General features: G+C 41.5%; 1 protein-coding gene and 1 pseudogene across 2 annotated transcripts in view; both read left to right on the top strand.

Moving 5' to 3' along the window:
- Positions 1-21,997, top strand: part of GPR156 (G protein-coupled receptor 156) — a 114,593-nt gene that overhangs the window by 15,176 nt on the left and 77,420 nt on the right. The gene's annotated exons all lie outside the window — the stretch shown is intronic.
- Positions 244-1,036, top strand: LOC127482825 (transcription initiation factor TFIID subunit 12 pseudogene; annotated as a pseudogene).

Below are 21,997 nucleotides of genomic sequence, written 5' to 3'. Positions count from 1 at the left end.
GTAACAGGAATCTTCAAATATTTGGTAACTAACATGCTTCAGAATATTCATGAGTCGAAGAGGGAGTCAAAAGGAAAATGAGAATTTATTTGGGACTGAATGAAAGTGAAGAGTCACTTAAGAAAAGCATTACTTGGGTGGAATTTATAGCATTAAAGGCTTATAAAACCAAAAGTTCCAGATCAATTTACATATTAAGAAACTAAAACAAAAAAGAGCAAATGAAACTCAAAGTAAACAGAAGAAAGAAAAGAATGAGAGCGGCCGCGCAGTCGGACCGGCTGCTGAGACGAACGCTTCACTGGGGCAGTCTCCGCATATCATGGGGAGACAGACGCTGCTGCCTTTGATTGGCCTTGGTCCTCACAGCTCCAAAAAGAAACAAGATCTTGATAAGCTCTATGAGCTGAAGTCCAAAGCTCGGCAGATTATGAACCAGTGTGGTCCCTCAGCCCTAATCAACCTCTCCAATTTCTCATCCATAAAACCGGAACCAGCCAGCACCCCTCCACAAGGATCCATGGCCAATAGCACTACAGTGGTAAAGATACCAGACACTCCTGGGACAGGAGGTCGTCTTAGCCCTGAAAACAATCAGGTATTGACCAAGAAGAAATTTCAAGACCTAGTGAGAGAAGTGGATCCTAATGAGCAGTTGGATGAAGATGTGGAGGAGACGCTGCTGCAGATTGCTGATGATTTTATCGAGAGTGTGGTGACAGCAGCCTGTCAACTTGCTCGACATTGCAAGTCCAGTACCCTGGAGGTGAAAGATGTCCAGCTTCATCTAGAGCGCCAGTGGAACAAGTGGATCCCGGGGTTCGGCTCTGAGGAAATCCGACCCTACAAGAAAGCCTGCACCACAGAAGCTCACAAACAGAGAATGGCATTGATCCGGAAAACAACGAAGAAATAACACACAGAAAGGTCAGGGAATGGACAACATTTAAATGTATTTGGGGATACTTGAGCTGAGACCTCAGCCATCTCATCCTTGGAATTTTTTTTAATGCTTTATAGAGAAGCATATATTTTTATTAACAGTGCAGCAATATCGTGAGATCCCAGTAGAAAGAACAGGTCTTCAAAGAAGGAGGTACCTTTCTCTGAAGGGAGGAGAGAACCTCCACTTTGACTATGACCTTGTCTAAACAAGTCAAGAGTCGGAGAACTGAAAAGGCTTCCATAGCCTTGGAAACTCATGACTGGAGCATAGGGAGATTACTGATGCCATAAACAGGAGTGTCAATTTGTAAAGTCAACAACAGGAGTCACTGTGCACTTACTCCTCATGTAGGACCTCTGTCCTTAATGTGCTGTACATTGAGATTTAATGCTATAACGAGTACTCAAACAGTATATTTCATTTTGTGTTTCTATGGGGGTGCAAACTGTTGAAATCTTTACTTAATGTATACTAAACTGATCTTCTGTAAAAAAAAAAAAAAAGAAATTATCAATTCCCAACTTGACTCTCACTGGGATTAAACATGACGATAGGTCTGATCTGATTTCATCATCATTTAAAAAATCATCGATTATTTTTCACTTTATGTTTCTGTGTGGGAGCAAACAGTTGAAATCTTTACTTTATGTATGCTAAACTGATCTTCTGTATATAAAGAGAATTGAAAATGAATCTTGATGTGAATGGAAGGGGAGAGGGAATGGGAAAGGGGAGGGTTGCGGGTAGGAGGGCGTTATGGGGAGGAAGCCATTGTAATCCATAAGCTGTACTTTGGAAATTTATATTCATTAAATAAAAGTTAAAAAATAAAAAAATAAAATAAAAAACAGTGCAGCAATATCTATAATGACTGAGAGGATCTGACAAGAGAAGAAAGCCTCCTAGCCCAACTTCCGGTCCCTTTTCCCTGCCATCTCAGAGGAGCAGTGTATCTTCCAGAGAAGATTTTATTTGTGGTTTATTCTATAAGTGATTGAACATGGGACAGAGCAAATGGTCTTGTTGAGTGAGACAGTATTAGCAGGATTTGTAGCGGGTTTTGTCCCCTTCTCCTTTCTCCCTTTCCCTGTACTTTGTAACGTCAGTGTTTATATGACTATGACTTTCATTTGCTTTTCCAGAATAAAGAAGTTATTAATCAAAAAAAAGAATGAGAGCATAAATCAATAAAAATTGATTTAAAAACTAAAGAAAACTAATAAAAGCCAGTGCTGGTTCATCAAGAATATCAATAAAATGGATAAACCTCTAGACAGACTGATGAGAAAAAAATGGGAGTAGACACAATCTAACATCAAGAATGAGGTGACATCACCATACATTCTGCAGATATTAAAGGATAATAAAGGACTGTTGTAAACATCTTTATTCTAATAATTTCAGCAACTTAGATGAAGTGAACTATTTACTTGAATAATACAAACTACCAAAGTTCACTCAAATTTTCAAGAATATTAAAGCCCAGATCTATTAAACATAAAGTCTGAACAAATTAGTAATAGAACTTCTCTAACCCGATAAAGGGAATTTAGCTAAACCTGTGTCTAATACCAAATATTGGCAAGAAACTAAATACTTTCTCCCTAATATCAGAAACAGACAAACGATTGCATTCTCACTACTCCTATTCAATATTGTAGGTTTCTAGCTAGTATAATAAGAGAAAGAAATGAAAGACATCCAACCAGGAAAGGAAATAGTAAAACCATCTTCATTTTACCTATGTAGACTTGATCATCTCTATAGAAAATTCAGTGGAGTTTACAAAAGAGTTACCAGAACAAATTGAGTGAGTTTAGTATGGTTGTGAAATAAAATACCAGTATACAAATATCAGTTGTATGTCTCTATACTCAATGTTGAACAATTGGAATTCAAAGTTTAAAACATTTCTAACAGCATATAAAGTATGAAAAACTTACAGATAAATCTAGCAAAGATGTACAAAATTAACACACTGAAAACCCTAAAATGTTTCTGAGATATTTTAAAGACCAAAATAAATGGAGAGATAGTCCTTTTCACGAGTTAGAAAACTCATTATTGCTAAAATGTTAAAATGTCCTCCCTGATTCATCTATAGAATTATAGATCACTTTATATAGAAACTGATAGGGCTGGCTTCATAGCATCCCATATAGCTGTGGATTCGAGTCCTGGCTGCTGCATTTCTGATCCAACTCCCTGCTAATGTGCCTGGGAAAGCAGTGGAAGATGGCCCAAGTCCTTGGGCCCCTACCAAACCAGTGGAAAACCTGGAAGGAGCTCCTGGCTTCTGGCTTCTGGTTCCAGACCAGCCTAGCTCCTGCTGTTGTGCCCAGTTAGGGAGTGAACCAGTGGATGGAAGATTCTCTCTCTAACTCTCCCTCTTTTTCTCCATGAACTCTACCTTTCAAATAAATAAATAAATCTTAAAAAAAAAAAAAAACGAGAACTGAAAAATTCATATAAAATTGTATATTACCTAGAATAATGAGTTTTTTTATAAAAGAACATAGCTGGAGGACTGTCACTTGTATGTACATTATTTTGAACTTAAAAATGGATTTCTGGGTGTTTATGTGTGTCAACACTTAGGAAATTGACACTTTAAATATGCATGGTTTATTTTATATCATTTATACCTCAGTGGAGCTGGCTTTCCTATTGGGAAATGGAATAGTAGAAAATACAAAAAAAAAAAAAAAAACAGAGCAGATTGGATAAATAAAACAGAGTAATATAATAGATTTTCTCTAATGCCTCAACTGTTAATTGCTCTATCAAAAGATAGAGATTGTGAGACTAGAGAATAATTGTATTCAAAATAATTATTTAAATCTTCTACTTGGTGACAGTTTGTTATAGCCTTTATCATCTTAATGTACCATGCTTTATTAATGGTAGCCACAAGGAAATAGTTACATTTATGAGAATGCCATAAGGAATAATTTAATAAACAGTATTTTTATCCCTGGCTTCAGCTGAATTGTGGTTTGAAATGAGGCTTTTTCCTAGGGATGTTTGGGCTTTACAAGGGGATTGGTGGGTAGCCTATGGTTCCCCCACTCTTAATCTTATATGTAAAATACTGCATATTTGTATACTTGTCCAGGAAAGAGTCTATGGCTTTCATTAGTATCTCATAAATAAAATATATGTAAGAATCATAATTTAAGAATGGGAGAAGTAAGTGCTGTTCTACATATTTAATTTCTTGATAGTACATCCCTAAAATTGATTTCTAGAGAATGATTCCGATGAGTTGATCTGTATGTGTTTGAGTGTCATCACTGTAACCTGGAGCAACAACTTAAATGTTATTCCGAGGCTTTGTGTGGTTCAAACTCCGATAAAATCCCCTTATTTCTTACTGCTGCTCCAGGATTCTCATGGTGTGATTCCCATATCAGCAGTAGCAGCAGCAGCTGGGAACTTGCTAGAAATGCATATTCTCAGGCCCAGTGCAGACCTTTACGATCAGAAGGTCTGGAGGTGGGGACCAGCAATCAGTATTGTTTAAGGAGCTCTCCAAGTGATTCTGGTGTGCCCTAAAGTTTGATAACCATCAGATTAGACTACACTTACAAATTCATATCTCCTTCCCTGGTTCCAGGCTAAGTTTAGAACCATTCGTTAAGAAAATGGCTACAAAATGACCAGGCTAGCCGGCGCCGTGGCTCAATAGGCTAATCCTCCACCTTGCGGCGCCGGCACACCGGGTTCTAGTCCCGGTTGGGGCGCCGGATTCTGTCCCGGTTGCCCCTCTTCCAGGCCAGCTCTCTGCTATGGCCAGGGAGTGCAGTGGAGGATGGCCCAGGTGCTTGGGCCCTGCACCCCATGGGAGACCAGGAAAAGCACCTGGCTCCTGGCTCCTGCCAGGATCAGCGCGGTGCGCCGGCTGCAGCGGCGGCCATTGGAGGGTGAACCAACGGCAAAGGAAGACCTTTCTCTCTCTGTCTCTCTCTCTCACTGTCCACTCTGCCTGTCAAAAAAAAAAAAAAAAAATGACCAGGCTAACATTGATGGCTTACATTTTCCATCTCTTTGTCCTCAAAGAGCCCAAATCGCTCTCACACAAGTGTCTTGGGTTGCACAGCAACATTGAGCAACAGTTTAGAGAAACCAGTGTCCAGCTGAAACTGAATTTGGAGACACAGCATGAGTCCACTCTTAAAAATTCTGACCAGGCGGCTTTTCAGGGATGGGCCCAGCAATTCCAAGGGCCTTGGCTTTCAGCCTCCTTTGAAGAGTAGAACATTCAGACTCTGAGACACACTGAGCCCCAGGAATGAAGTCTTATTTATCCCCTTCTAGCCATGTGGTACCCTCAAATGCCCTTTCATGCAGTGCTAAGGGTCCCCATGCTCCATCTGCAAAGTAACTTTATTAATTCACTCAGCCTATGTTCAGAGAACCAACGGGAAAAAGGTGTCAACATAAAACTTGAGCCATCCAAAACCAGCCTCTGAAAGCTTCAACTGATCATTCTTTCTGGTCCTCCTGTTGGCTGAAGCTTGATTTGTTATGGCACCTTACTGTTCTGCTGACGGGAAATAGCCTAGGGTGCGTCACGCAGCTCTCATTAAAGGAGAGCAGCCAAGTGGAATTCATTCTTGGCTCTTAGCAGTTTTCAAATGAGAATTTTATTGCATATTAATGAGCCCTAATTGACATTTGTGACTGGTTTTTATGGAAATCATGCACGTATAATTTGCATAATAGTACCTAAGTGCTTTTAGATAACAGGAACTCTGGGACATTGGTAAGAGCTTTTGTTTTGTTTTCCTATTCCCAAACCCTGGCCTCTGGAATAGTGTGGAATATTACCAGGTTTCTAGGATTTGCTATGAAGCCCAGTTTGTCTGGTTGTTCCAGCTTGTACCCATGAGTCAGAAGAACATAGCAGGGCTCCTGTCTGGAAGGCGGAGGTTCTCCTGTGGTAGTCAGGGGAGATGTCCCAACCCTCGCTGTACTTTCATGAACTGACTCTCATGCTTCTCCTAGGTGGTAGGAGTATCTAGTCAGTCCCAAGGATTGTTCCTGGGACTTGGTGCTATGTAATGTTTTCTTTTTTAAAAAAATTATTTATTCATTCAAAAGGCAGAGGGACAGGGTGAGAGAGAGAGAGAGAGAGAAAGAGAGAGAGAGAGAGGTCTTCCCTCCACTGGCTTGCTCTCCAAATGACCACAATGGCCAGGTCTGGGCCAGGCTAAAGCCAGGAGCACCATCTGGGTCTCCCACATGGGTGGTAGAGATTCAGTAACTTGGGCCATCCTCTGCTGCCTTCCTAGGTACATTAGCAGGAAGCTGGATTGGAAGGGGAGTAGACAGGACGGCAGCCCACACTCTGATATGGGATGCCGACATTAAGCAATGACTTAACCCATTGCACCACAATTCCTACCTCTATATAATGTTTTCCAAATATCTCTGGGTCATGTAAACAAACAGGTATTGGTTACCTACTGTGAACCAGGCACTGTGCTAGGTGCTAGAGCAAGACCTCACTGCTACGTCCCTGGCTCTTAACATTATGACTAGTGGGCAGCAGCTATCAATCAATGTTTATTGAATTAATAAATTTGATCTCTGCCCTCAGGAATCTAGAGTTCATTATTCTTACAAAATCTGTTTTAAGTACAATATAAAGAGCATTGCTCTTCAAGTTAGAAAAAATTTTAATGATTCAAAACTTGGGAATTCTTTCAGGAACTGTAGAGAAACAAGATGAATAAGCTGTGTGCCCCAAGTCTTCTGTATAGATGGCTCTACTAAATAGTAGAAATGAAAGAAGCCAATGTTTTTCTGAAGACCTATTATAAATCAGTTTCTTTTGCATATCATCACAAAACCTGTGAGGTAGAGATAGTATTATCCCCATTTCATTGAGCAGGTACCTAAGAATTGGAGAAGTAATTAACCTAAGGTACTACAGATAGAAAATTATGGAGCTGAGACTTAAATTCAGGCTATGGTTTGCCTTTTGCACTGCCACTTACTACATTAGATGATCCTAGGATATGTGAAGTGAGGCTGCACTCCAAGTACTGGGATGGAGGGGTGAAGTGGCCTGAGGCCCTGGGTATGCTGTGCATTCCGCTGATGTACTGTGTATAGTAAATCTACTGTTTTCAAGTTTCCTGGATCCTGTGGGGACCCAAAGCATAGCCAATCTGCATCACTATAATTCTGCCAAACAGCCAGGAACATTTAAATACTGTGTAGGAAGGGGATAAATCAAGGTTTAATAGAAGAAAAGTTGCAAGTAAGGTAAAACTTAAAGGTTGATTGTAGTCTTCAATAGTGCTGAGCAAGACTGTTCTCCAGATTGTGGAAAGATCACTGTGGGCTAGGAAGGACATGAGGGGAGAGGATTTGAAGCACTGGGATTAGAAGGGAGTGGCGGTACAGTTCAAGAATTCATCCAAAGTCCCCTGGCATCCCGAAGAATTGTTTTTACTGAGATTCATGCTAGACTAAGGGAGTCAGTTCCACTCCCCTCCACCCTGCCCCTTCCCACCCGCCAGAGGACACCCAATGGTCCCTCTTCTGCTTGTAGAATCCTCTAAGAAGGGTATGTTTGGGGTGACCATCTCCTCCCTCTGCCCTTCCATCTGATGAATCAGGATACCCCATGCAAGCCCTGCCCTGGGGTCCTTGAGGTGATTATTCAGAAATCAAGAAAGTCTGTGAAAATCTTAGCTGGAGGCTTTAAAAGAGAAACTGTATCATTTATTGCTCTTTTGTAAGGCAAATCTGAGTTTTTTGAGAAGCAGATTAATTCAGTCCACTTTACGTTAATGGGGAGAAAGCATAGGAGTCCCAGCACTTACTCCCTTGCCCTTCTGTTATATACCTTTTCCCCTTGGACTTGCTTCATGAGTTTCTAACCACAGTCCTAGAAATATTACCCCTCCATGACCCACCTGTTCCAGTTGTCTCCACTGGCCTTGGACCACTCTGTATACTCAAATCAAAACTAGTCACCACACTCACACAGCACCCCTGCCCAGACACATGGTCTCCGCTTTCCTTCCTCAAGTCCAGGCCTTTACTGCAGCTGCCCCAAATGTGTGAAAGGCCAACTTTGCCTCTTCCCTTGAAGGCCATTTAAAGTAGTATAGAAAGACCTCTGAACGTGGAAGTCTAAATTCTGTTCTCAAGCTCAGTGTGTGATCCCAAGCCTCTCATTTAACCTCAAAGCTCAAGTGGAGCTCAAGTTTCCTCACCTATAAAAAAGGAACAGATTGGATTTCATGATATCTAAGGTCGCTTCCAGCTCCAACATTCTGTGGCTCTTCACCCACTGTCCCTGACTAAGCTGTTCTTGTATACGCAACACTTTCCTACCTCTTCTCATGTTCCTGGCCCCTTAGAAAGTAGTTATGACCGTGAGCTGTCTTCTGTGTTGAGGATCTGTGTGGCAGGTGGTCTTTGGAGGAGATTTATTTTTTTTTAGTCTTCATTTCACTTTATTTTTTAAAAACTTTCATTTAGTAAATATAATTTCCAAAGTACAGTTTATGGATTACAATGGCTCCCCCCCTACAACTTCCCTCCTACTTGCACCCCTCCGATTTCCCGCTCCCTCTCCCATTCCATTCACATCAACATTCATTTTCAATTACCTTTATATACAGAAGATCAATTTAGTATGTATTAAGTAAAGATTTCATCAGTTTATACCCACACAGAACATAAAGTGTAAAATACTGTTTGAGTACTAGCTATAGCATTAATTCACATTGGACAACACATTAAGGACAGAGATCCAACATGAGGAGTAAGTACACAGTGACTCCTGTTGTTGACTTAACAATTTGACACTCTTGTTTATGGCATCAGAAATCTCCCTAGGCTCTAGTCATGAGTTTCCAAGGCTATGGAAGCCTCTTGAGTTCGCTGACTTTGATCTTATTTAGACAAGGTCATAGTCAAAGTGGAAGTTCTCTCCTCCCTTCAGAGAAGAGTACCTCCTTCTTTGATGGCCCGTTCTTTCTACTGGGATCTCACTCGCAGAGATCTTTCATTTAGGTTTTTTTTTTTTTTCTTCCAGAGTGTCTTGGCTTTCCATGCCTGAAATACTCTCATGGGCTCTTCAGCCAGATCTGAATGCCTTAAGGGCTGATTCTGAGTCCAGAGTGCTGTTTAGGACATCTGCCATTCTATGAGTCTGCTGTGTATCCTGCTTCCCATGTTGGATCATTCTCTCCCTTTTTTATTCTATCAGTTAGTATTAGCAGACACTAGTCTTGTTTGTGTGATCCCTTTGACTCTTAGACCTATCAATGTGATCAGTTGTGAACTGAAATTGATCACTTGGACTAGTGAGATAGCATTGGTACATGCAATCTTGATGGGATTGTATTGGAATGCCCTGGCACATTTCTAACTCCACCATTTGGGGTAAGTCTGATTGAGCATGTCCCAAATTGTACATCTCCTCCCTCTCTTATTCTGGGGAAGATTTTTATTCCCCTCTACTATGCTGACCTCTTCCCTGCTGCCCCCATGAGCAGCAATGTATGCTTGGAGAAGAAAGTGAATTTTACTATTGGAATAGTGACCCATATTCAGGATGTTTGTAAATTGGCTACCAAAACATAACATAATGCATTCAAAGGTAATTGGAAAATGCATTTTATCTTTCCTAATATTTAGAATTAGCCATGTATGAGCTGCCTATACTGATGTAATGAATGGAGAGCTAAGAATCAGACAATCTTGGTACCAGAAAGAAATCTAATAAATGCTGTCATTGCCGTTCATTTCAAAATGAATATACTTCAAATTGTTCATGAAGGGGCTGACACTGTAGTGTAGCAGGTTAAGCTGCCACTTGTAATACCTACACCCCATGTCAAAATACGAGTCCTAGCTGTTCTGCATGTGATCCAGCTCCTGCTAGTGCACCCCAGAAGGCAGTGGAAGAGGCCCAAGGGACTGGGCTGCTGCCACCCCCCCCCCATACACACACACACACACACAAACACACACAGAGAGAGAGAGAGAGAGAGAGAGAGAGAGAGAGAGAGAGATCTTCCATCTGCTGGGTCACTACCCAAATGGCTGCATCAACCAGGACTGGGCCAGGCTAAAGCCAGGAGCCTGGACCTCTATCTGGGTCCCCACATGGGTGACAGAGGCCCAAGGATTTGGACCATCTTGTGCTGCATTAGCAGGCACATTACCACAGAGCTGGACTGGAAGTAAAGCAGCTAGGACAAGAAATAGTGCTCGCCGGCGCCGCGGCTCACTAGGCTAATCCTCCGCCTAGCGGCGCCGGCACACCGGGTTCTAGTCCCGGTCGGGACGCCGGATTCTGTCCCGGTTGCCCCTCTTCCAGGCCAGCCCTCTGCTGTGGCCAGGGAGTGCAGTGGAGGATGGCCCAGGTGCTTGGGCCCTGCACCCCATGGGAGACCAGGAAAAGCACCTGGCTCCTGGCTCCTGCCATCGGATCAGCGCGGTGCGCCGGCCGCAGCGCGCCGGCCGCGGCGGCCATTGGAGGGTGAACCAACGGCAAAGGAAGACCTTTCTCTCTGTCTCTCTCTCTCACTGTCCACTCTGCCTGTCAAAAAAAAAAAAAAAAAAGAAATAGTGCTCATTTGGAACGCTAGCATTGCGGCTTAACCTGTGTCACATTGCTACCTCTCAAATAATTCTTTTTTTAAGTTAATGAAAAATAGTACAGCAAGTTTTAAATCCATGTATTGTTTTTCAATAATACTTTTTTCCATGAACTTTTAAAAAAACCCATCATATACATGTTTTTGCTTGAATTTGCATATAAGTCTATCTTTTCTCTGTTAGTAGATAACCCAAGGCTCAAGTACTTCAAATAATGTATCTATTTATTCATATTTGGTAGGAACACTTATAATACTCTAATTGTCCCCTCTGTTTTTTTTTTTTTTTTTTTTTTTGTATAAAGCATGTAGTGAGATGAAAGATAAAAAGGTGAAGAAATCAGGACTAAAGAAAAATGATCACTAGATATAAAATGAGCCAGAGATGCCCAAGACTGCATAGTTACTGTGTCACACAATTTTTTAAAGATTTATTTGAAAGTCAGTTACAGGGAAGAAAGAGAAGGGGGTGGGGGAGAGAGAGAGAGAGATTGAGAGATCTTTCATCTGCTGGTTCACTCTCCAGGTGGCTATAATGACCAGTGCTGGACCAGGCTGAAGCTAGGATCCAGGAGCTTCATCCATGTCTCCTGTGTGGGTGGCAGGAGCCCAAGGACTTGGTCTGTCCTCTGCTGCTTTTCCAGGCACATTAGCAGCATGCTGGCTTGGAAGTAGAAGAGCTAGGATGTGAACCAGTGCCCATATAGGATGCCAGCATCTTAGGCAGAGGCTTTACCCATTGTGTCACAGTGCCGGCCCCGGGCTGCATGTTTGATTCCAACCTTCTCAGTGGCCACACAACATAGGAACATGGTGTTATCTTGACATTAAAATGCTGTTCTGTTTCTTTGGATTTGAGAAGAAGAGAAATTTATGCTATGGATTCTCATGAGGTCGAAGTTGTAGACCATTAAGTCAAAGTTACAGACTACACTCTCATCAAAATCCTGGCTGGTGCCATGGCTCACTTGGCTAATCCTCCACTTGTGGCGCCGGCACCCCAGGTTCTAGTCCTGGTTGGGGCGCCGGTTCTGTCCCAGTTGCTCTTCTTCCAGTCCAGCTCTCTGCTGTGGCCCGGGAAGGCAGTGGAGGATGGCCCAAGTGCTTGGGCCCTGCACCCACATGGGAGACCAGGAGGAAGCATCTGGCTCCTGGCTTCGGATCGGTGCAGCGCGCCGGCCGTAGCAGCCACTTGGGGGGTGAACCAACGGAAAAGGAAGACCTTTCTCTCTGTCTGTCTCTCTCTGTCTAACTCTGCCTGTCAAAAAAAAAATCCTATGAATAACTGTAATGCTAAATTTATTCATTCAGTTAGTAAGCATTTCTTGGGTGTTTATTGTATGTTATGGGTATTTCAGAGCATTGCAGTAACTGTTCTTTTTGATCTTCAAATTATTCTATTGTTGGCCAGTAGAGCCCATTAAGTTGACTCTGGCCTCCTTTTGAAATGATTCTGTAGTTTCTGATGTTTGTTTCTAGTATGACAAGATGTTCCAGGCTCATCTTATAAATTTCTGCTCCTAACTCAAATCAGCCATTTTGCTAGGCAAGCTTTATTTCTTTTAGTGAAAACTAGTTACATAGAACACAATCTGGGCACTTGGAGTGTTTATTGTTATTGGGTTGTCATAAATCTAGTGAATGGTGTGCATATTTGGTGCAGTGGCTAAATTACTGCTTGGGACATGTGCATCCCATATTGGAGTGCCTGGTTCAACCCCAGCCACTTTGCTTCAGATCCGAATTCCTACTAACATGCACCTTAGAAGGCAGATGATGGTTCTGGGCTCCTAGATTTGGCTTGACTCTTGCTGTTGTGATCATTTGAGGAGTAAACCAGCAAATTGAAGATATCTCTCTTTCATGGGCCGGCACCGCAGCTCACTTGGCTAATCCTCTGCCTGCAACGCCGGCATCCCATATGGGTGCCGGATTCTGTACCGGTTGTTCCTCTTCCAGTCCAGCTCTCTGCTGTGGCCAGAGAAGGCAGTGGAGGATGGCCTAAGTGCTTGGGCCCTGCACCCGCATGGGAGACCAGGAGAAAGCACCTGGCTCCTGGCTTCGGATCAGCACAGTGCGTGGCTGTAGCAGCCATTTGGGGGGTGAACCAATGGAAGGAAGACCTTTCTCTCTCTCTCTCTCTCACTGTCTAATTCTGCCTGTCACACACACAAAAAAGATATCTCTCTCTCTTCTCTGTCTTTTGCTGTGTGTGTGTGTGTGTGTATTCCTGTCTCCCTCTTTCCCTGTCCCTCTGCCTTTAAAATAAAAGGGAAAATTTAAGAATTTAAAAATCTCAGTCAAAGCATTAGGAAATGAGAATGTTTTAGAAAAGAAATTCCTGAATCCACATTAATATTTTCCAGTTAAATTAAAGATGAAAAGGTTTTCACTTAACCTACTTTATATGTGTAGCTCTTTTCTTTTGATTTAAAATCTTGGCTACCAGTGACATGAACATAGTTGCTTATTTGCTTTATCCTAATAGATACATACTCCTATGTGTTTGTATGCATGGGTACCTCTATATACAGAACAGGAAAAACATCCACATAATGTGATCTATGACTTCTTTATCAATATTTTTGTCCTTCAGATACTTAATTGTAACTTGAAATAATTCTTTTGGGGTGGGCATCTGGTGCAGTAGTTAAGATGCTGCTTGGATGGATCCAGCATTGTGGCGGAGCAGGTAAAGTCACTGCCTGTGTTGCCAGCATCTCATGGTCACTGGTTCGAGTCTGGGCTGCTCCACTTCCAGTCCAGCTCCCTGCTAATGTGACTGGGAAAGCAGCAGAGGATAGCTCAAGTGCTTGGGCCCCTGCACCCATGTTAGAGACCCAGAAGAATCTTCTGGCTCTTGGCTTTGGACCAGTTCAGCTCCAACCAGCCATTGTGGCCATTTTGGGAGAGAACCAACAGATGGAAGATCTCGATCTCTCTCTCTCTGTCTCTCTCTCTAACTCTACCTTTCAAATAAATAAATAATTAAAAAAAAATGATACTGCTTGGGATATCTACATCCCCTGTCAGAGTCCCTGGGTTCAAGTCTTGGCTTCCCATCCAGATTCCAGTTAACATACACCCTGGGAGACATGAGGTGTTGGCTCAAGTGCTTGTATAGCTGCCATGCATGTGGGAGACCCAGAATGAGTTCAGGCTCCTGACAGGTTCCAGGCCCTGGCTGTTGCAAGCATTTAAGAAGTGAAGCAACAGACAGAAGAGCAAACACTCTCTCTCTGCCTCCTGCCTTTAAAATAAGTAACATTTTAAAATCTGTTAAAATTATTTTATTTTTTTTTTAATTTTTTGACAGGCAGAGTAGACAGTGAGAGAGAGAGAAAGGTCTTCCTTTTGCCGTTGGTTCACCCTCCAATGGCCACCGTGGCTGGCGCGCTGCGACCGGCGCACCACGCTGATCCGATGGCAGGAGCCAGGTGCTTCTCCTGGTCTCCCATGGGGTGCAGGGCCCAAGCACTTGGGCCATCCTCCACTGCACTCCCTGGCCACAGCAGAGAGCTGGCCTGGAAGAGGGGCAACCGGGACAGAATCCAGCGCCCCGACCGGGACTAGAACCCAGTGTGCCCGCACCGCAAGGCGGAGGATTAGCCTAGAGAGCTGTGGCACCGGCCAAAATTATTTTCTGACATAAAATTTATTTAATTTTTAGGGGTTGATTTTCTTTTTGATTTAATTTTGTCTAAGTTTTGTAAAGTAGTGTTTTGGGTTGAATCAAAACTATAAACATTGGGCAGTCTATTTTGTCTGCCTGTCCCTTTCCTCTTGTTATGTTACTTCCCTATTCTTCCATATACTTTTTAAAAGTAAGCCAATGACCTATATGTATCCTGTGCACTTTTTCCAAAAAATGTACCATATTATATACATGTTTTGCATCTTGCTTTTTTTGAGAGTTTTTTTTTTAAAGTGTATATTTGAGAGACAGAGCTCCAATCATCTGGTTCACTCTCCAAATGCTCACAATGGCCAGGACTAAGTTGAACCAAAGCCTGGAACTAGGATCTCAATCCAGATATCTCACATGAGTGACAAGAACCCAATTACTTGCCAATATTGCTTACATCCCAGGATCTGCATTAGCAGGAAGCTAGAGTCACAGCTGGAACTGGTGTCAAATCCAGATACGCTAATATAGGATATAAGCATCCCTACTTGCATCTCAACTTTGGGCCAAATGTTCACCCCAGCATCTTGCTTTTGTTGTTGTTAACAACTTATGCTGGAAAATCATAGCTGTGTATAGCTATTTCCTTGTAATTTTAATTTTTAAAAATGATTTATTTATTTGAAAGTCAAAATTACAGAGAGAGAGGGAAACAGAGAGAGAGGTCTTCCATCCGCTGGTTCACTCCCCCAAATGGCTGCAGTGACCGGAGCTAAGCCAGTTCAAATCCAGGTGCCGGGAGTTTCTCTCATGTCTCCCATGTGGGTACAGGGACCCAAAGACTTATGCCACCTTCCACTGCTTTCCCAGGCACATTAGCATGGAGCTGGATAGGAAGTGGAGCAGCTGGGATATGGATTGCTGACATAGCAGGCAGCAGCTTTACCCGTTATGCCACAGTGCCAGTCCCTCCTTGTCCTTTTTTTTTTTTTTTTGAGTTAAGATATTCCTCACTCTTTTTGAATCACATGTTATTTATTTAAAATAAACACTAAAGGGGCTAGCGCTATGTCATAATGGGTAAAACCGCCACCTGTAGTGCCGTAATACTATATGGGCTCCAGTTCGAGTCCTGGTGGCTCCACTTCTAATTTTGCTCTCTGCTATGGCCTGGGAAAGCAGTAGAAGATGGCCCAAGTCCTTGGGTCCCTGCACCCACATGGGAGACCTGGAAGAAGCCCCTGGCTCCTGGCTCCAAATTGGCCTAGCTCCAGCCATTGCAACCATTTGGGGAGTGAACCAGCAGATGGAAGCCTTCTCTCTCTCTCTCTCTGTCTCTCTCTCTAACTCTGCCTTTCAGATAAATAAATAATTCTTAAAAAAATAAACAGTAGAGTGATTTTTCTTGGAGGGGACACTGTGGGTAATTGGGAGTGGGTAATCTGGAAGGAGTATGCTAATGTATTAATGATTAATTTTGAATGCTTGTTATTCTCATTTTCTGAGTTTTAAGAACAGCTACAAATTTAAATACAATCTAAAGCACAACGGCATGCCAAGACAACAAATTCAGGAATCACTGAAACGTGAAAATCAAATGGGATTAGATCAGAGAGGGGACTTTCAAGTGAGGGTGCTCATGGAAAGGTTCTGTGGAAGGTGAAGCTGAGCCTAAGCAGTCTAGGTACTCTGTGAAGGATACCAGAAATGTGAGAACTGCTGTAGAAAAGGCCTCCCCAAAGTTAGTTTGCTTAGCTGACAATTGTCAGTGGACTTTGAGTAGATTACTCTTTTATCATCAATGCTGATAGCATCAATGCCAATTCCCTTTGCTAATGAAAGAAAGATTGTTGTGGAAAGCTGTAATAACTTTTTCTATAGAATCACTGTTTGACATTTTAGGTTTATGAGGACAAATCGGACAACCTCTGTTAAAATGACTCCACACCTCTTGATCTTCCCACATGCTCTTTCCCTGAGCAGCCTTTCCTTCATTGTCCTCAATACCTTTTAACATGTCATTGCATTCATTTATGTGTTGTCTCCACTGATTATTGTTTGTCTCCCCCAACGGAATACAAATTCTTTTAAAGTTAGAGATCTTTCTTTTCTTTATTTTTTAAAAAATATTTTATTTATTTGTTTGAGAAGAATAGTTACAGACAGTGAGATGGCGAGACTGAGAGAGAAGTCTTTCAACCGCAGGTCCACTCCCCAAATGGCTGCATCAGCTGGAGCTGGGCCAATCTGAAGCCAGGAGTCAGGAGCTTCTTCCAGGTCTCCCACACAGGTGCAGAGGCCCAAGCAGTTGGGCCACCTTCCACTGCTTTCCTAGGCCATAAGCAGAGAGCTGGATGGGAAGTGGAGCAGCCAGGACAGGAACCAGCACCCATATGGGATGCTGGCATCACAGGCAGAGGCTTAGTCTACTAGGCCACAGTCCGGGATCTTTAATTTCTTAACCAGTGTATTCAGTGACTACAACAGAGCCTGTCACATTGTTGCTACTCAGAATTATTTTTGATAAGTGAATGAATACCAGCAGCAACAGAGTTTTGGGAAAAAAGGGAATGTGTAATTACACAGAAATATATTAATGTATAAAAATTCTTCCCTTACACATTCATCACATCAGTTACTAGCCCTGAAACTCCATCATCATTCAGCTTTGTTGCTGGTAATTCAGGATCCAACTCAAGGAGAACACGACCCCAGGCAATTGTGTTTAAAAAATGAAAGGCTATGTGATATGGGTGAAATGAGAATTCATTGTGTTATTTTACCAATAAGTACATGCTTATGAGCATAGCTTTTAAAAATAACAAAAGCGATTTTTTTACACTTGCTCACATTTATCTTTTATATAACTCTGAATTCCTTTGAATAGATCCATATTTGCAACTAGTACCATTTTACTTCTATTTTAAGAATTACCTCTAACATGTCTTATAGTGCAAGTCTCTAAGATATTTTTCTCTGAAAATATATTTGACCTTCATTTCAGAAAGATATTTTCAGTGGGTATTATATTCCGAGTTGTCATTTTTGAGGGGTATCACTCTAAAGATAATCATTCCATTCTCTCTGGCTTGCATAATTTCTTGTTGTAACAACTTCTTTTTTAAAATCTTTATTAGTAGTATTAGTATTATTACTTATTTATTTGAAAGTCAGAGTTACAGAGAGAGAGAGAGAGAGAGAGAGAGAGAGAGAGATCTTGCATCCGCTGGTTCACTCCCCAAATGTCTGAAACAGCTGGGGCTGGGCCAGGCCAAAACCAAGAGCCAGGAGCTTCTTCCAGATCCCCCACATAGGTGCAGGGGCCCAAGCACTTGGGCCATCTTCTGCTGCTTTTCCCAGGCCATTAGCAGGGAGCCGGATTGGAAGTGGGTGGAGCAACGGGGAAGCCAACTGGCACTCCTATGGGATGCCGATGTCACAGGCAACAGATTCAGCTGCATAGACCACAACACCAGCTCTTATTCTAAATATTTCTATTATTCCTCTGTATGTAATCTGGTTTCTCCAAAAATTTCACCTTTATCACCAGTTTTCAGCAATTACAGTTTGTGTTTGTGTATGTGTGTTTTCTGTATGTAGTTAGTTGAGGCTGAATCTATGGTTTTAGCCTTTATATCAGAAATGAAAATGTTTGGTTATTAGTTCTTTCAAGTATTTTTTTCCTACTCCAAATGCCTCCATTTTCGCCAAAGCTCCAATTACATGTATGGTAGACCACTGCTGTTGTTCTGTGCATCACTGAGGTTATGTTCGTTTTTATTGATTATTTTTTCCTCTGTTGTTTTTTTGGATAAGTTCTATTGATGTGCCTTTAAGTTAACCAATATTGGGGCTGGCAGTGTGGTATCGTGGGTAAAGCCATTGCCTACATTGCCAGCATCCCATATGGGCGCTGGCTCTAGTCCTGGCTGCTCCACTTTCTTTTTTTAATGTTTATTTAATAAATATGAATTTCCAAAGTACAGCTTTTGGATTACAGTCGAATTCCCCCCCATAATTTCCCTCCCACTCACACCCCTCCCATCTCCTGCTCCGTCTCCCATTCCATTCACATCAAGATTCATTTTCAATTATCTTTCTATACAGAAATTCAATTTAGTATATATTAAGTAAAGATTTCAACAGTTTGCACCCACACAGAAACACACAGTGTAAAATAATGTTTGAGTACTAGTTATAGCATTAATTCACATTGGACAACACATTAAGGACAGAAATCCTACATGGGGAGTAAGTGCACAATGAATCCTGTTGTTGACTTAACAAATTGACACTCTTGTTTATGGCATCAGTAATCACCTGAGGCTCTAGTCATGAGTTGCCAAGGCTATGGAAGCCTTTTGAGTTTCTCGACTTCGATCTTATTCAGACAAGGTCATAGTCAAAGTGGAAGTTCTCTCCTCCCTTCAGAGAAAGGTACCTCCTTCTTTGATGGCCCATTCTTTGACTAGTATCTCACTCGAAGAGATCTTTCATTTAGTGGTGTGTTTTTTTTTTTTTTTTTTTTTTTTTTTTTTGCCAGAGTGTCTTGGCTTTCCATGCCTAAAATACTCTCATGGAAACAGTGACTTGATCAGCCCTTGACCTGACTGTTGATTTACAATTTAATACTTTATCCCTTTTAGTATTTTTTTCATTCTAGTTAATACTATTGGTTGAACTCTGTGATTAACACACAATTATTCTTAGGTGTTTAAATTTCACTGAAAAGTGATCCCTGTTAAATATAAGAGTGGGAATAAGAGAGGGAGGAGATGTACAATTTGGGACATGCTCAATCAGACTTACCCCAAATGGTGGAGTTAGAAATGTGCCAGGGCATTCCAATACAATCCCATCAAGATTGCATGTACCAATGCTATCTCACTAGTCCAAGTGATCAATTTCAGCTCACAATTATCACACTGATAGGCCTAAGAGTCAAAGGGATCACACAAACAAGATTAGTGTCTGCTAATACTAACTGATAGAATAAAAAAGGGAGAGAATGATCCAACATGGGAAGCAGGATACACAGCAGACTCATAGAATGGCAGATGTCCTAAACAGCACTCTGGACTCAGAATCAGCCCTTAAGGCATTCAGATCTGGCTGAAGAGCCCATGAGAGTATTTCAGGCATGGAAAGCCAAGACACTCTGGAAGAAAAAAAAAAAACTAAATGAAAGATCTCTGTGAGTGAGATCCCAGTAGAAAGAACCGGCCATCAAAGAAGGAGGTACTCTTCTCTGAAGGAAGGAGAGAACTTCCACTTTGACTATGACCCTGTCGGAATAAGATCGAAGTCGGCGAACTCAAAAGGCTTCCATAGCCTTGGAAACTCATGACTAGAGCCTAGGGAGATTACTAACGCCATAAACAAGAGTGTCAAATTGTTAAGACAACAACAGGAGTCACTGTGTACTTACTCTTATGTGGGATCTCTGTCCTTAATGTGTTGTCCAATGTGAATTAATGCTATAACTAGTACTCAAACAGTATTTTACACATTATGTTCTGTGTGGGTACAAACTGATGAAATCTTTACTTAATATATACTAAACTGATCTTCTGTATATAAAGACAATTGAAAATGAATCTTGATGTGAATGGAATGGGAGAGGGAGCAGAAGATGGGAGGGGTGCGAGTAGGAGGGAAGTTGTGTGGGGGGGGAGCCATTGTAATCCATAAACTGTACTTTGGAAATTTATATTTACTAAATAAAAGTTTTAAAAAAGTTATACTAACATAAAAATAAAATAAAATAAAATACTCTCATGGGCTCTTCAGCCAGATCTGAATGCCTTAAGTGCTGATTCTGGGTCCAGAGTGCTGTTTAGGACATCTTCCATTCTATGAGTCTGTTCTGTATTCCACTTCCCATGTTGGATCATTCTCTCCTTTTTAACTCTATCAGTTAATATTAGCAGACATTAGTCTTGTGTATGTGATCCCTTTGACTCTTACTCCTATCATTATGATCAATTGTGAACTGAAATTGATCACTTGGACTAGTGAGTTGGCATTGGTACATGCAACCTTGATGGGATTGAATTGGAATCCCCTGGCACGTTTCTAACTCTACCGTTTGGGGCCAGTCCGATTGAGCATGTCCCAAATTGTACATCTCCTCCCTTATTCCTACTCTTATATTTAACAGGGATCACTTTTCAGTGAAATTTAAACACCTAAGAATAATTGTGTGTTAATCACAGAGTTCAACCAATAGTATTGTTGCCTCTTCACTTTCCTGACTGTTTCTTTTGAAGTACAGAAACTTCTCAATTTGATGCAATCCCAATAGTTAATTTTGGCTTTGACTCCCTGTGCCTCCGGGGTCTTTTCCAAGAAGCCTTTGCTGGTACCTATATCTTGCAGGGTTTCTCCAATGTTCTCTAATGATTTGGTGGTGTCGGGTCATAGATTTAGATCTTTAATCCATTTTGAGTGGATTTCTGTGTAAGGTGAAAGGTAGGGGTCTTGCTTCATGCTTCTGCACATGGAAATCCAATTTTCCCAGCACCATTTATTGAATAGACTGTCCTTACTCCAGGAATTGGTTTTGGATCCTTGATCAAATATAAGTTGGCTGTAGATGTTTGGATTGATTTCTGGTGTTTCTATTCTGTTCCATTGGTCTATCCATCTGTTTCTGTGCCAGTACCATGCTCTTTTGATTATAACTGCCCTGAAGTATGTTCTGAAATCTGGTATTGTGATGCCTCCGGCTTTGTTTATGTTGTACAAGATTGCTTTAGCTATTCGAGGTCTCCTGTTCCTTCATATGAATTTCAGCATCATTTTTTCTAGATCTGAGAAGAGTATCTTTGGTATTTCAATTGGTATTGCATTGAATCTATAAATTGCTTTTGAGAGAATGGACATTTTGATGATATTGATTCTTCCAATCCATGAGCCTGGAAGATTTTTCCATTTTTTCATATCCTCTTCAATTTCTTTTGCAATTCTCATCATAGAGATCCTTAATGTCCTTGGTTAAGTTTATGCCAAGGTATTTGTTTTTGTGGCTATTGTGAATGGGATTGATCTTAGAAGTTCTTTCTCAGCTGTGGTGTTGCCTGTGTATACAAAGGCTGTTGATTTAGGTGTATTGATTTTATATCCTGCTACTTTGCCAAACTCTTCTATGAATTCCAATAGTCTCTTAGTAGAGTTCTTTTGGTCCCCTAAATAAAGAATCATATCATGTGCAATAGTTTGACTTCTTCCTTCCCAATTTGTATCCCTTTAATTTCTTTTTCTTGCCTAATGGCTCTGGCTAAAACTTCCAGAACTGTATTGAATAGCAGTGGTGAGAGTGGGCATCCCTCTCTCGTACCAGATCTCAGTGGAAATGTTTCCAACTTTTCCCCATTCAATAGGATGCTGGCCATGCGTTTTTCATAAATTGCTTTGATTGTCTTGAGGAATGTTCCTTCTATACCCAATTTGCTTAGAGTTTTCATCATGAAAGGGTGTTGTATTTTATTGAATGCTTTCTCTGCATCTATTGAGATAATCATGTGGTTTTTCTTCTGCACTTTGTTAATGTGGTGTATCACATTGATTGATTTGTGAACATTGAACCATCCCTGCATACCAGGGATAAATCCCACTTGGTCTGGGTGGATGATCTTTCTGATGTGTTGTTGCATTCTATTGGCCAGAATTTTATTCAGGATTTTTGCATCTATGTTCATAAGGGCTATTGGTCTGTAATTTTCTTTCAATGCTGCATCTTTTTCAGGCTTAGGGATTAAGGTGATGCTGGCTTCATAGAAAGAATTTGGGAAAATT

Source organism: Oryctolagus cuniculus, chromosome 4 (genome assembly GCF_964237555.1).
Source record: "Oryctolagus cuniculus chromosome 4, mOryCun1.1, whole genome shotgun sequence".
Classification (NCBI taxonomy): domain Eukaryota; kingdom Metazoa; phylum Chordata; class Mammalia; order Lagomorpha; family Leporidae; genus Oryctolagus; species Oryctolagus cuniculus.
This window is presented reverse-complemented; position numbering and strand designations above follow the sequence as displayed.